The sequence below is a fragment of the Podarcis erhardii genome, assembly GCF_964252035.2.
Source record: "Podarcis erhardii genome assembly, chromosome: 17".
Classification (NCBI taxonomy): Eukaryota; Metazoa; Chordata; class Lepidosauria; order Squamata; family Lacertidae; genus Podarcis; species Podarcis erhardii.
The window spans coordinates 32,958,583-32,971,126 of record NC_138515.1 but is presented as its reverse complement, the minus strand read 5'-3'; the positions used below and the strand labels follow the sequence as shown (position 1 = coordinate 32,971,126).

The 12,544-nt window shown below is 42.9% G+C and overlaps 1 long non-coding RNA gene across 1 annotated transcript; it reads left to right on the top strand.

The window, feature by feature from the left end:
• Positions 1–7,702: 7,702 nt before the first annotated feature.
• On the top strand, positions 7,703–9,352 carry LOC309332666. Its single transcript, XR_014152289.1, has 3 exons — positions 7,703–7,748; positions 8,998–9,166; positions 9,261–9,352. It is a non-coding gene; the product is annotated as an uncharacterized lncRNA (long non-coding RNA).
• Positions 9,353–12,544: the final 3,192 nt, after the last annotated feature.

Below are 12,544 nucleotides of genomic sequence, written 5' to 3'. Positions count from 1 at the left end.
AGCCTCTTGGGCTTGCCGATCAGAAGGTCGGCGGTTCAAATCCCGCAACAGGGTGAGCTCCCGTCACTCTGTCCCAGCTCCTGCCAACCTAGCAGTTCGAAAGCATGCCAATGCAAGTAGATAAATAGGTACCGCTCCAGTGGGAAGGTAAACAGCATTTCTGTGTGCTGCTCTGGTTTCGGTGTTCTGCCAGAAGTGGCTTAGTCATGCTGGCCACATGACCCAGAAAAACTGTCTGCAGACAAACGCTGGCTCCCTCAACCTGTAAAGCGAGATGAGCGCCGCAACCCCAGAGTCATCTGTGACTGAACTTAACTGTCAGTGGTCCTTTACCTTTACCTCTTTTTTTAGTGTTATACAACCTGTATCACAAATAATATAGAATAACTGGATGGGTGAGGTTGTTATGCTTGTCACGGGAATTCACCAAGAGAGGGCAGGACTGCTGCTGCTGCTGTGAAGACGCAGGAAGACTTTTTAAGTAACTGCTGAAACGAAGAAAGGAACCCCAAGGGTTGGAGTTCACGCACCAACACGATTTACACCCCCAACAGGGCACTGGTCTGAGCAGAGACCCTCTCTGCTTATTTCTTGTCTTTTGTCTTTTTACTGCCACCCAAATCTGTGCAATTGTGGGGGTAAGAAAAACTTTGCTTGGGGGCCTAGATCAGGGTCCACGACTGGGGGTTATTCACCCTTGCCTTTTAGATGGTACTTCTTAATTATCAGACACATTCCTGATTTTGCAAATTCCATTCCCTGGTATAAGGTGGGTTGTTGTTTTATGCTTCTGAAAGCTTGATTAAGTAAATAGAGAAAAGCTTCTGAAAGCTGATACAGCTCCTTTCTAGGCTGACATTTTAGTCTGTATTTTCATTTGCCTGATTTAACTCACTTTGCCTACCAGTTCTGTCCTCCGAACTCCTCTTTACTGACCTTAGTTTAGAGGGAAAGCAGGAGGGGCGCATTCAAGCAAAATGCCCCCCAAAGCACAAAAGGTGGGTTGTAGGGATTTTTAACTATTTGGCCACCACAAAGTTATGTTCAAAGAGAAAGCAACCTTGATTCTGCCCCCTGCACTTGTTTGCATTTGGTAACCTCATTAGATGAACACCTCCTGAGCCTTTCTTGTATGTATTTTGGATTCCACTGAATTTGGGGAAAATAAAAGCTTGATGCCCAGATTCCTCCTTTATTCTTCTCCGTTATTGCTACTATTTTGTTGTTGTTGTTTTAAATTTCATCTCACATTTCCAGCACGGGGGAGCAAAGCAATATAGCCTGCAGGGCTCTGCTTTGAATTTCACACATGCTGTAGGTGGCAGGAAATTTAATTCAGATTTAGGATCTGAAAAATATGCAGGCAGGAGCTGCTAAGCTATATTTTTCTAGTATCATGTTTGGAAAGGGAGCTTTCACAGCACAAGGCCCTTCAGAGCACAATCTTGAGGTGGCCAATACCAGCCTGGAGAAATATGGCGGGAATAGGATGTCCCTTCAGGGAGACATCACTTTTCAATCATGTTCGCCCCTTTGAAGAGCAGAATAGTCTGCCACCTGATTACAGAACTGCAGACAAAGAAATCACACAAACTCATTGTCTATTGTATTATAAAGGCAAGAATAAATGTTCATGTTCATTAGAGAGGGAAGGATTTCCCCACTTGAGTCCTCTCAGTTTCTCATTTTTCCAATCTCAGATTTGGTTCTCCACATTTCTGCTGCAATTTGTGGGTTTTCTTTTTTAAAAAAAACAAAACCTCATGAAAATTCTCCAGCATTTACTGTGAAGTTCTCTCAATAAACACATTTTTAATGCAGTTTTGAGTAACCTACATATTTTTGAAGCAATTTCTCCTAAAACAATGCATTTTGTATTTTATATCCAGTAATATATCCATTTTATGCACACTTTTACCTAATATTTGCATTTCTTTAAGCATTCTTTGGCTGAAGAACAGCATTGCAAAATTCAGATAAGGGTGAATTTCAAAGGATGGTTATGTTTTAGTTCTCAGATTGTTTGGGAGAGTGAAAAATGGATCAATTCAGCTTTAAAGGTAACCTGAATCAAGCTGTTTCCCCATCTCTAATGCTAACCTAAGGTTGTCCATGCAGTTAAGCCTTCAAATCCAAATAAATACCAGCATTGCTTGTGATCTCATTTTACCACACTGAAAATAAAACAGGCGGTGTCACTGTACAAAAATGGTGTTCATGCTTACAATACTGAAAGTTGTTCTGCTCCTCAAAATAATAATAATAATAATAATAATAATAATTAATAATGCATCCTTCAGTTCTTTTCACCTGGAATATCTCCCCACTTGAAATGGCTCCTTTAGATAAAGGTATTAACCACACACCCTGTGAAGAAGAAATACTATGAAAGTCATCTTCAGAGTTATGCACACCCGCACAGAAAGTTGGACAGTCCATGATGCTGATTTTAAACATTCTTAAAGTATCAGTTATTCTCTCCCCATTCACCTGCCAAACTCTGGTCCCTGACAAGGCTGAATTGGTTGCACTATCACGAGTAACTGCAATGCAGCCTTTGCACTGTGATTTGTGCAGAGGGTGCGTGCTCAGGGCTGGTTTCAGAACACATGGGAACAGCTCGGCCACATAGAAATATACTTTGCCCCTTCTGGGATCATCTCCATTATCTTCTGTTGCTGCCAGTGGCCTCTGGCTGAATGCAATCTCTCTGAGACAGTAGTATTAACTTCCTCTTTCCAGTTCACAACTCAGACCACTTCCCTGTGTAGGAACTTTCAGCCCAGCCACTGTATAAATTTTATTTATAAAATTTTATCCTGCACCTTCGGCACATAACATTTTCAGAGCATCTTGCAATTAAAAGATAAAAATCCAGCAACAGAGTATGACAATAGGTAAAACACTGTAGATAAAATAGAGCAGATAATATGTTGTTGTTTAGTCATCTAGTCGTGTCCGCCTCTTCGTGACCCCCTGGACCAGAGCACGCCAGGCACTCCTGTCTTCCACTGCCTCCCGCAGTTTGGTCAAACTCATGCTGGTAGCTTCGAGAACACTGTCCAACCATCTCATCCTCTGTCGTCCCCTTCTCCTTGGGCCCTCCATCTTTCCCAACATCAGGGTCTTTTCCAAGGAGTCTTCTCTTCTCATGAGGTGGCCAAAGTCTTGGAGCCTCAGCTTCAGGATCTGTCCTTCCAGTGAGCACTCAGGGCTGATTTCCCTCAGAATGGAGAGGTTTGATTTTCTTGCAGTCCATGGGACTCTCAAGAGTCTCCTCCAGCACCAGAATTCAAAAGCATCAATTCTTCGGCGATCAGCCTTCTTTATGGTCCAGCTCTCACTGCCTTGCCATGGCGAAGGGGCTTGAATAACTCAGAGAAGCTATGAACTAGGCCAAGCAGGGCACCCAAGATGAACAGGTCATAGTGGAGAGTTTTGACCAAACGTGATCCTCCTGGAGGAGGAACCGGCAAGACACTCCAGTATCCCTGCCAAGAAAACTCCATGGACAAAGACAACAGCAGATAATATACTGCCTTGTAAAAAGCTAAAGGTGAAAGGTAAAGGACCCCTGGACAGTTAAGTCCAGTCAAAGAACGACGATGGGGTTGCGGCGCTCATCTTGCTTTCAGGCCGAGGGAGCCGGCGTTTGTCCACAGACAGGTCAAGTGGCCAGCATGATTAAACTGCTTCTGTGATCTACCAGTAGATCATGATCTACCTGTTGGACATGCCTGGATTAGAGCATGATGCCGATGATGCCAAAGTTGAAGATTCAATCCCCGTATGAGACAGCTGCATTGCAGGGGGTTAGAGTAGATGACCCTCAGGGTCCCTTCCGACTCCACAGTATTATTCTATGATGATGATGATGATGATGATGATGATGATGATGATGATTTCTTTATACCCCCCCCCCCCATCTGGGCTGCATCAATAGGAGTATAGCATCTAGATCAAGGGAAGTAATAGTGCCACTGTATTCTGCTCTGGTCAGACCTCACCTGGAGTACTGTGTCCAGTTCTGGGCACCACAGTTCAAGAAGGACACTGACAAACTGGAGCGTGTCCAGAGGAGGGCAACCAAAATGGTCAAAGGCCTGGAAACGATGCCTTATGAGGAACGGCTAAGGGAGCTGGGCAGGTTTAGCCTGGAGAAGAGGAGGTTAAGGGGTGATATGATAGCCATGTTCAAATATATAAAAGGATGTCACATAGAGGGGGGAGAAAGGTTGTTTTCTGCTGCTCCAGAGAAGCGGACACAGAGCAATGGTTCCAAACTACAAGAAAGAAGATTCCACCTAAACATTAGGAAGAACTTCCTGACAGTAAGAGCTGTTCGACAGTGGAATTTGCTGCCAAGGAGTGTGGTGGAGTCTCCTTCTTTGGAGGTCTTTAAGCAGAGGCTTGACAACCATATGTCAGGAGTGCTCTGATGGTGTTTCCTGCTTGGCAGGGGGTTGGACTCGATGGCCCTTGTGGTCTCTTCCAACTCTATGATTCTATGATTCTATCTGGCTGAGTTTCCCCATCCACTCTGGGCAGCTTCCAATCAAGTGTTAAAAACAATATAGCATTAAATATTAAAAACTTCCCAAACAGGGCTGCCTTCAGATATCTTTTAAAGAGAAGATAGCTGCTTATTTCCTTCACATCTGAAGGGAGGGTGTTCCACAGGGAGGTGCCACCACCGCCAAGGCCCTCTGTCTGGTTCCCTGTAACCTCACTTCTCGCAATGAGGGAACCGCCAGAAGACCTTCAGCGCTGGATCTCAGTTTCCGGGCTGAACGATGGGGATGGAGGTGCTCCTTCAGGTATACTGGACTGAGGCCGTTTAGGGCTTTCAAGGTCAGCACCAACACTTTGAATTGTGCTCGGAAACGTACTGGGAGCCAATGCAGATCTCTCAGGACCGGTGTTATGTGGTCCCGGCGGCCACTCCCAGTCACCAGTCTAGCTGCCGCATTCTGGATTAATTGCAGTGTCTCTGCTTAGAAAAATGATACGGGTATTACTCATTCATATACAACATTCAAGTTGTACTTATCAGTTTAGAAATATATGATGCAGAAAATACCCTGTAGCACACTGTTCAAGTTTCATGCTATCTGAAATCCCTGAGCATATTCTGTGAGAATTCAGTTGTTACATCAGTCATCATGTTATATGTGAGTTTAATATTTATCATTAAGTAATTATTTATTTGTTTTAAAATAATTATGCCCTGTCCTATCAGCTTACCAAAAAATGAGATAATCCATATATGTTAGAAGAACATACACAGCAGCATGCCAAAACAAGAAACAGACAATTTCAACCACAAAATAATCAAGTGTCACTTGACATTTTTAAAAGCCTGGGGGGGACTTCGCTGAGAGAGCAGACCACTGCTGGAAAGACCCTCACTCCTGTTGTACCCAACTAACTTCAGAGTTAATATCATACTTTACTAAAATGAGTCCAGCATTGGTACGCTGGAAGCAGGAAGCCTCCATTTTTAAATAATACCTTTCCACATACACTTATCCCTAACAAACTGGATCCAATATACTTTCTATTTTCTAGAACTAACAGAACTATGCATATTATGGCCCCAGATAATAAGGATTTCGGGACAGGATAATCACTTGATTTGGGGAGATTTATACAAATGGCACTGGATTGTTTTTGCTTCTCATCTGTTTACATTTTTATAAACTGCAGACAGCGATCTTGGAAAAGTTGCTTGTTCCTTATCAGTCAACTGGCATGCGCTCTGAATGATTTGAAAACTGCAGTGGACACAGACGACAAGCCCATTTTGTTGACATGACAGCTGCAGGTTTTTCATGGGGAAGAACAAGTGTGTGTGTGTGTGTGTGTGTGTGTGACAACTCAACATCTGGAAATTCGCCTGTGCAAGCTCCACCAACTAAGAAATGCTTTGGATAATGGTGGCGGGAGAGAGAGGGACTGCCTCAGCCTCACTTTGGGTGGGGAAATGATCAGCATCATGTCTACACCACCTTTTTTGTGTTGTGACACGAGACCTACCCATAACGTCATGTCACATTTCTTTCAAAATAATATAAGGCAAGTTTATTCTAGGACAAAGGGTCTACAGTGGGAGAATGATAAACAGTAGTAGAGGTGCCCTTTATTCAACTGAGGCTGTTTGCCAGCTATTTGTACAGTGGTACCTTGGTTCCTGAACGGCTTAGTTGATGAACAAATCAGCCAATCAGAAGCCGTGCCGTGCTTTTCGAACGTTTTGGAAGTCGAACGGACTTCCAGAATGAATTGAGTTCGAGTATACCGTAATAGCTCAAGTTACAAACACCTTGGGTTACAAACACTTCAGGTTACAGACTCTGCTAACCCGGAAGTAGTACCTCAGGTTAAGAACTTTACCTCAGGATGAGAACAGAAATCGAGCGCTGGCAGCGGGGTGCCCTATTAGCTAAAGTGGTACCTCAGGTTAAGAACGGTTTCATTCAGGTGAGGAACGGACCTCCGGAATGAATTAAGTTTGTAACCAGTGGTACCACTGTATATGATATAACCCATCACTGTGAAATACTGTTTTGGGTATCTCAGCCCCCCAGATCATATTAAAACACAAAACTTGGCATGGATATCTTTCTTTGTAGATGTATTCCTATAAATAAAGCCCCCCATTTTTAAAAATCATGACAAATCAGTTTAATCCAAATTTTAAAAACAGGCCATGGTCTAGGCAAAGTTCGGTAAGGTTCCATTCACTTCAGAAACCTCACAGACTGGAAAAAGTCTCTTTATGCTGCCAATAAAGGGGATGAACTATCAAGCTTTAAATGCTGGCCTCTGGTACCCAACTCAGTCCATGAAGTAAACCTACCAAATTGCCCACCTAGTGTTGTAAAGACCGCAAGGTCAGCCTCCAGATCAAAACTAATCAAGTGATGGACAGTGAAGGCAGGACACCATTGCCTGGGAAACCAAATAAATAGAACCACAAAGCCATCCATCAGTGCCATCTGGAAGAGATTGGCCGGGATGTCTTTCTGTCAGGCTCTGCTACAGTATTTATTTGTGTAGCTGTGCTTTGGCTTTAGGGATTTCAGCAAAATATTTTTGTCAGCGATGATTTAGCGAGAACATCATCCAAGTTGATTGTCAAGCTACAATTAAATAGCCTGTTCCTATATACTCACAATTACAAGCGAAGCTCACTTTCCATTTTAGACATACCTGGGGGACAACACATGTGGGATGATCTCACTTCGGACTCTGTACACACACTTTTTCCCCAAAAAAGGGGGTAAAAAACATGGATGATCATTAGCTGGTGACATGCACACATGTAAAGACCTTATGATGGATGATTATTATGAATGATGTATATGTGAGGTTTAGCAAAAGTTGTTGTTTCTGCTTAAGACAAATAATCCTGCATGTTCTCCCAGTGCCATCGATGTGGTAGAAAAGGGGAGTTATTTCTGAGCAGAAAAGGGGAATGGGGGAAATAAGGAAAGAATTATCATATGAAAATCATCTGTGGGCACAAGCAAGAAGGCTGAAGAACAAACAAAGACGGTTAAAAAGCATGTCATAATAAATGATGCATGCGATGATGCCATGGATACGAATTACACCAAGTGAGACAATCCTCACAAGTTGAATGAGTGAGTTGTGTGAGGCACTTCATATGGGGAGGGAAAGCGGGGGATAGGAGATGTGTCAATATTCTGTGCTGCAGTGATCTGGGATGCATGTGGCAAAATCCTGTGAGCAGATGAGGAAAGGCAAGGAAGTGAATTTGCCCCATTAGATCACCAGAAAAAGGAATATTATGAAATGGGCCACAATCACTAAAGTTGGGAAGAAATGGGGCAATATTTTCACCCAGCAGACACATCATCTCTCCCCAACCTGCACCACACAGTTCCGAACCCTCTCCATTATACAGTGGTACCTCCAGTTACGAACTTAATTGGTTCCAGAGGTCCGTTTGTAACCGGAAACCGTTTGCAACATGAGGCGCGCTTTCGCTAATGGCGCCTCCAGCTGCTGCTGCGCTGCTGGAGCACGACTTCCGCCCGCATCCCAAGGCAAAGTTCGCAACAAGGGGCATCTACTTCCGGGTTAGCGGAGTGCGTAACGCAAGGCATTTGTAAGGGGGATTGTACGTAACACAAGGTACCACTGTACATTTGTGCCTACTGTGGAAATTAGCCATTATAAGCCTCCTGAAAGGTACTCCCTAGTAGACCCTTAGGGGGAAAGACATGGCATCTTGGCCCTTTACTTGTCAGCCAATGACCTATTATTGACATTATTTTTTTAATGATATTATTTTTTAAAATATATATATATCTAGATTTTAATATAAGACTCTCTCAAGATGGCTTTTAGCGAGTAAATATATAATAAACTTTCTATTTATAACCATAAAACACCAACCGTAACACTGTTCTATTGCTGGCAGGGTGCTCTCTACTCCACCCTGATATTTTATGAGAGGGCAGTATATAAATGCTTGTATGTATAAATAGATAAAAGTGCAAGACCCACCAGTGACACTAGCCACAAACAGAATCCAGACTCTTAAGAACAGTAAGCTCTATGAAATTATTATAAGCTCAGCAGCACCATATAAAACACCAAACCAATACAGCCATACAGTGGTAAAGAAACAAGGCTTCAAGCCTCATTGAAAGGCTGGATAGGCTGGTGTGAATTCCACAGGCATGGGGCCACCACCCAGAAAGCCCCGTCCCATGTCCACACTGCCAAGCTCATTGGCCTCACATAAGGCAACTTAGATAATCGGTTCCATAATGTACACAAGTTAGTAATTTGAAGTAATGATGTCATTATTTCCGCAACTTTAATTTCAGTGTAAACATCAAAGCAAGAGTTGATAATTTATTTTTTTAATCATTGACACCTGGCTCATCCAGACTTGCCCTTGTGCTACATTCTAGGCTCAGGTCCGCACTTTAAAGCTCCCCCCCTTTTTTTTGCCCTGGCAAGTTCCCTGCTCTTTACCACTGGAAAACTCGAATTGCCATTTGTTCCGATTCAGCGTTAGAGAGCAGGTTTTCCTGGGGAAAGTGGCAGGGTGAAACAAAAGTGGAGGTGGAGAGCCTCTGACACAAACCAGGAAAGCCGGGAGCTGTGCCTAGAAAGCGCAGGCCAAAAGGTAGGTGTGGATGAGCCCTATGTGCAGCTTTTTCAAAGGAATACATGTTGTGCGCAAATGCCGATCATATTCACTTGATTTGTTCTCATTCAAGACCTGGGATGAAAACGTGAACAATGGCAATTTCCATTTCCGCTGCCAGTGGAAGAAGCAGCAGATCTAGCCCCATCGATCTGAGACACAAGCGTATGTAAACATTATATTTTGTGGTATTGTAAAGATTCAGCAGCTTTTATAACCAATACAAAACTTAGAATCAGGTCTTAATTTACTAAGAAAAGAGCATCATACCCTATGCTGTCACTCTAGAGGGTCCATAGCTCAGGGCCAAAGTTTGTGCTTTTGTCTACAGAAGATCCCAGGTTTAAGCGGCAGTATCTCTGGTCGAAATAATCAGGTAGCAGCAGGTGATGTGAAAGAATCACTCCTGCCTGAGATAACGGAGAATGATGTCAGTCATATATAGCAGCCCCCTCTGGTGGAGTACAGAGAGCCATCACATGTGATCATAGGATAGATTTGCAATATAGGTAAAGGGACCCCTGACCATTAGGTCCAGTCGTGGCCAACTCTGGGGTTGGGGCGCTCATCTCGCTTTACTGGCCGAGGGAGCCAGCGTACAGCTTCCGGGTCATGTGGCCAGCATGACTAAGCCACTTCTGGCAAACCAGAGCAGCACACGGAAACGCTGTTTACCTTCCCGCCGGAGCGGTACCTATTTATCTACTTGCACTGGTGTGCTTTCAAACTGCTACGTTGGCAGGAGCAGTGACTGAGCAATGGGAGCTCACCCTGTCATGGGGATTCGAACCGCCAACCTTCTGATCAGCAAGTCCTAGGCTCTGTGGTTTAACCCACAGCGCCACCCACATCCCTATTTGGAATATAGATAGGGTCTATCTACACAAGGGGTTGCCAATCTTTTTGGCCTATTGACACCTTTGCAAACCAGAGGAACTGTCTTGGGTACCACACACACACAAGGCAACAAACACACAACACAACCTATTTGATTGGGCTACAATGAAGCACTTCTCCCAAGCCTATTTTCAGTAGCGGGAGGAGTGTTAAATATAAAAATTTAATTCACTGAAATTGTAAATGCTTCTATGCATTTTTCATGTGATCGGCTAACGTTGGTCACAAGGGAGGCATCTAATGAAGGAGAGACTCCATTTTATGTGAAACGAGATGACTGCGTTTCAGAATCCACTGTGAACACTGCTAAGTTGAATAGAGTGTTGGAGTGCTTCTTGTCTGCATGAAAGAGAGCAAAGCTGGAGGAAATGGTAAAAGTAGAAATCTCTCATAGAAGCTGCAAGGCATGGCCTAACTGAGACACAAAAGGCTGAGTGCTGAGCTTTGGAAAGAGATGAAAATACAGTTGCTTGGAAGTTAGAAGAAAAGACAGCAAGCCCATGCTTGGAGAAGCATGTGACTGTAAAAATTATGCTTTCATTCATCTATAACTATAAGTTTCTACAAGTAAAGTTTTTGAATGTTAAAGTCTGGATATTGATTTACCGTAATTTCCAACGAAGGGTGTCAGTCATACATATGATTTGAACTTCTTAGATGTGATTTCCCTACTATAACTTCAACAAGGAGACCCTGTGTATATTATTTTAATCTACACTACACCAAAGGTTCTCAGATGTGCCAAGCACAATGCAGCAATGGTTGCTTCTATCTTATCTGTGGAACTTTGGTCATTGACTCGAAAGGTATGTAGCTAAGGGTAGACTCTGGCGCCTGCTCTAAGAAAGTCAGAGTATTCTAAGTTGAAATATGGGTGGGTGGAAACTTTTTAGAAAGCTTCTTCCATCTTCTGGCTATTTTGGGGAATATACAAACAGGGGTGAAAGTATTTCACAGAAGAGGAGTCATTGCCACTCTCAGTGCAAGAGAAAATGGAACATTGCCCAATTGCAGCACAAGAGTGTAGGGACAGGATCCATCCCAGTGAGAGCACTGACCACAGTTTTTAAAGCATGTAACTAAATTTGATGAACTGTTCAAGGTTGTGACTAGGGATAGAAGGATTTGTCAGTTTCAGTCCTCTCATTTTCTCACCCCCCCTTCAATTGAGCTCTCCACATTTCTGCAGCAAACCGCGATTTGCTTTTAAATCTTCATGAAAATCCCTCAAAGTTTTAGTGCAGATTTCTCCCACTAAATATGCAGTTCTGAGTGACATACATTTTTGCAAGCAGTTTCTCCAAATACAATGCATTTGTGCATGTTATTTTTGCTAATATACTCATTGCCCCCAGTATATGCTTTTTTGTAAACATTATTGGATTGGAGAACCATATCGCAAGAATCGGGTACATACAGATGTTGAATTATGGCCGTGTTTCGCTTCTTGAATGGTTTTGAAAGTGTGAATTTGATAGAGTCTCATTTAAATGTGAACAGAATTGGATTTCTTTCCTAATCCTCATTTGCTCACACATTGAATCTGATAGGTTGGGATTATGCTATGGGGAAGGAAGGAAAGTTGGACTCACCATTAAGTGTTCTAGTCAGTGAAATCTAGATAGCATTAACTCCTCACTTGAAAGAATCCCTATGTTCTACCAATAGACAAAGGGGACATCCCAGTGAAGGCCATGACTTTTAGCAGAACTAGTCTTGAACTAGATATACTTGAGGGTTGGTTGGGTTGTAAGTCCAACTTTCCAATATTGTCCAGGGAAAAAGCAGTGACTACATAACTTTATGACCACTGCTCCATAGCTATTGTTGTTATACTTTCCATTCACCATATAGATGGGTTTAGTAAGCATTTCTGTATCCTTCTGCTGTGCTGAAGAAGAATTCCACAAAACAGTGGGTATATCCGGAATCACTGTTCACAGTGCCTGTTTGCGAACTACTTCGGCAGCGTTGGAGACCATAAACAAAGCTTTACAGCCTGTTTTCACCAGATAAGAATCTGACCCATTGCTTCTTTCAGAGACTTGCATAGTCTTCAAAGACTTATAAGACTTATACGACTTATGTTTATTTGGTTTTATGTTTTCAAGAGAATCCATTAAGAGTGCATATTCTGTGACTTTCAGAGATTCATAAGTTTTCTCTTTATGTGATTTCATATACCATATTTTTTGCTCTATAAGACTCACTTTTTCCCTCCTAAAAAGGAAGGGGAAATGTGTGTGCGTCTTATGGAGCGAATGCAGGCTGCGCAGCTATCCCAGAAGCCAGAACAGCAAGAGGGATCGCTGCTTACACTGCACAGAGATCCCTCTTGCTGTTCTGGCTTCTGGGATTCAGAATATTTTTTTTTCTTGTTTTCCTTCTCCAAAAACTAGGTGCGTCTTATGGCCTGGTGCGTCTTATAGAGCGAAAAATACAGTATTTCATATTATATAA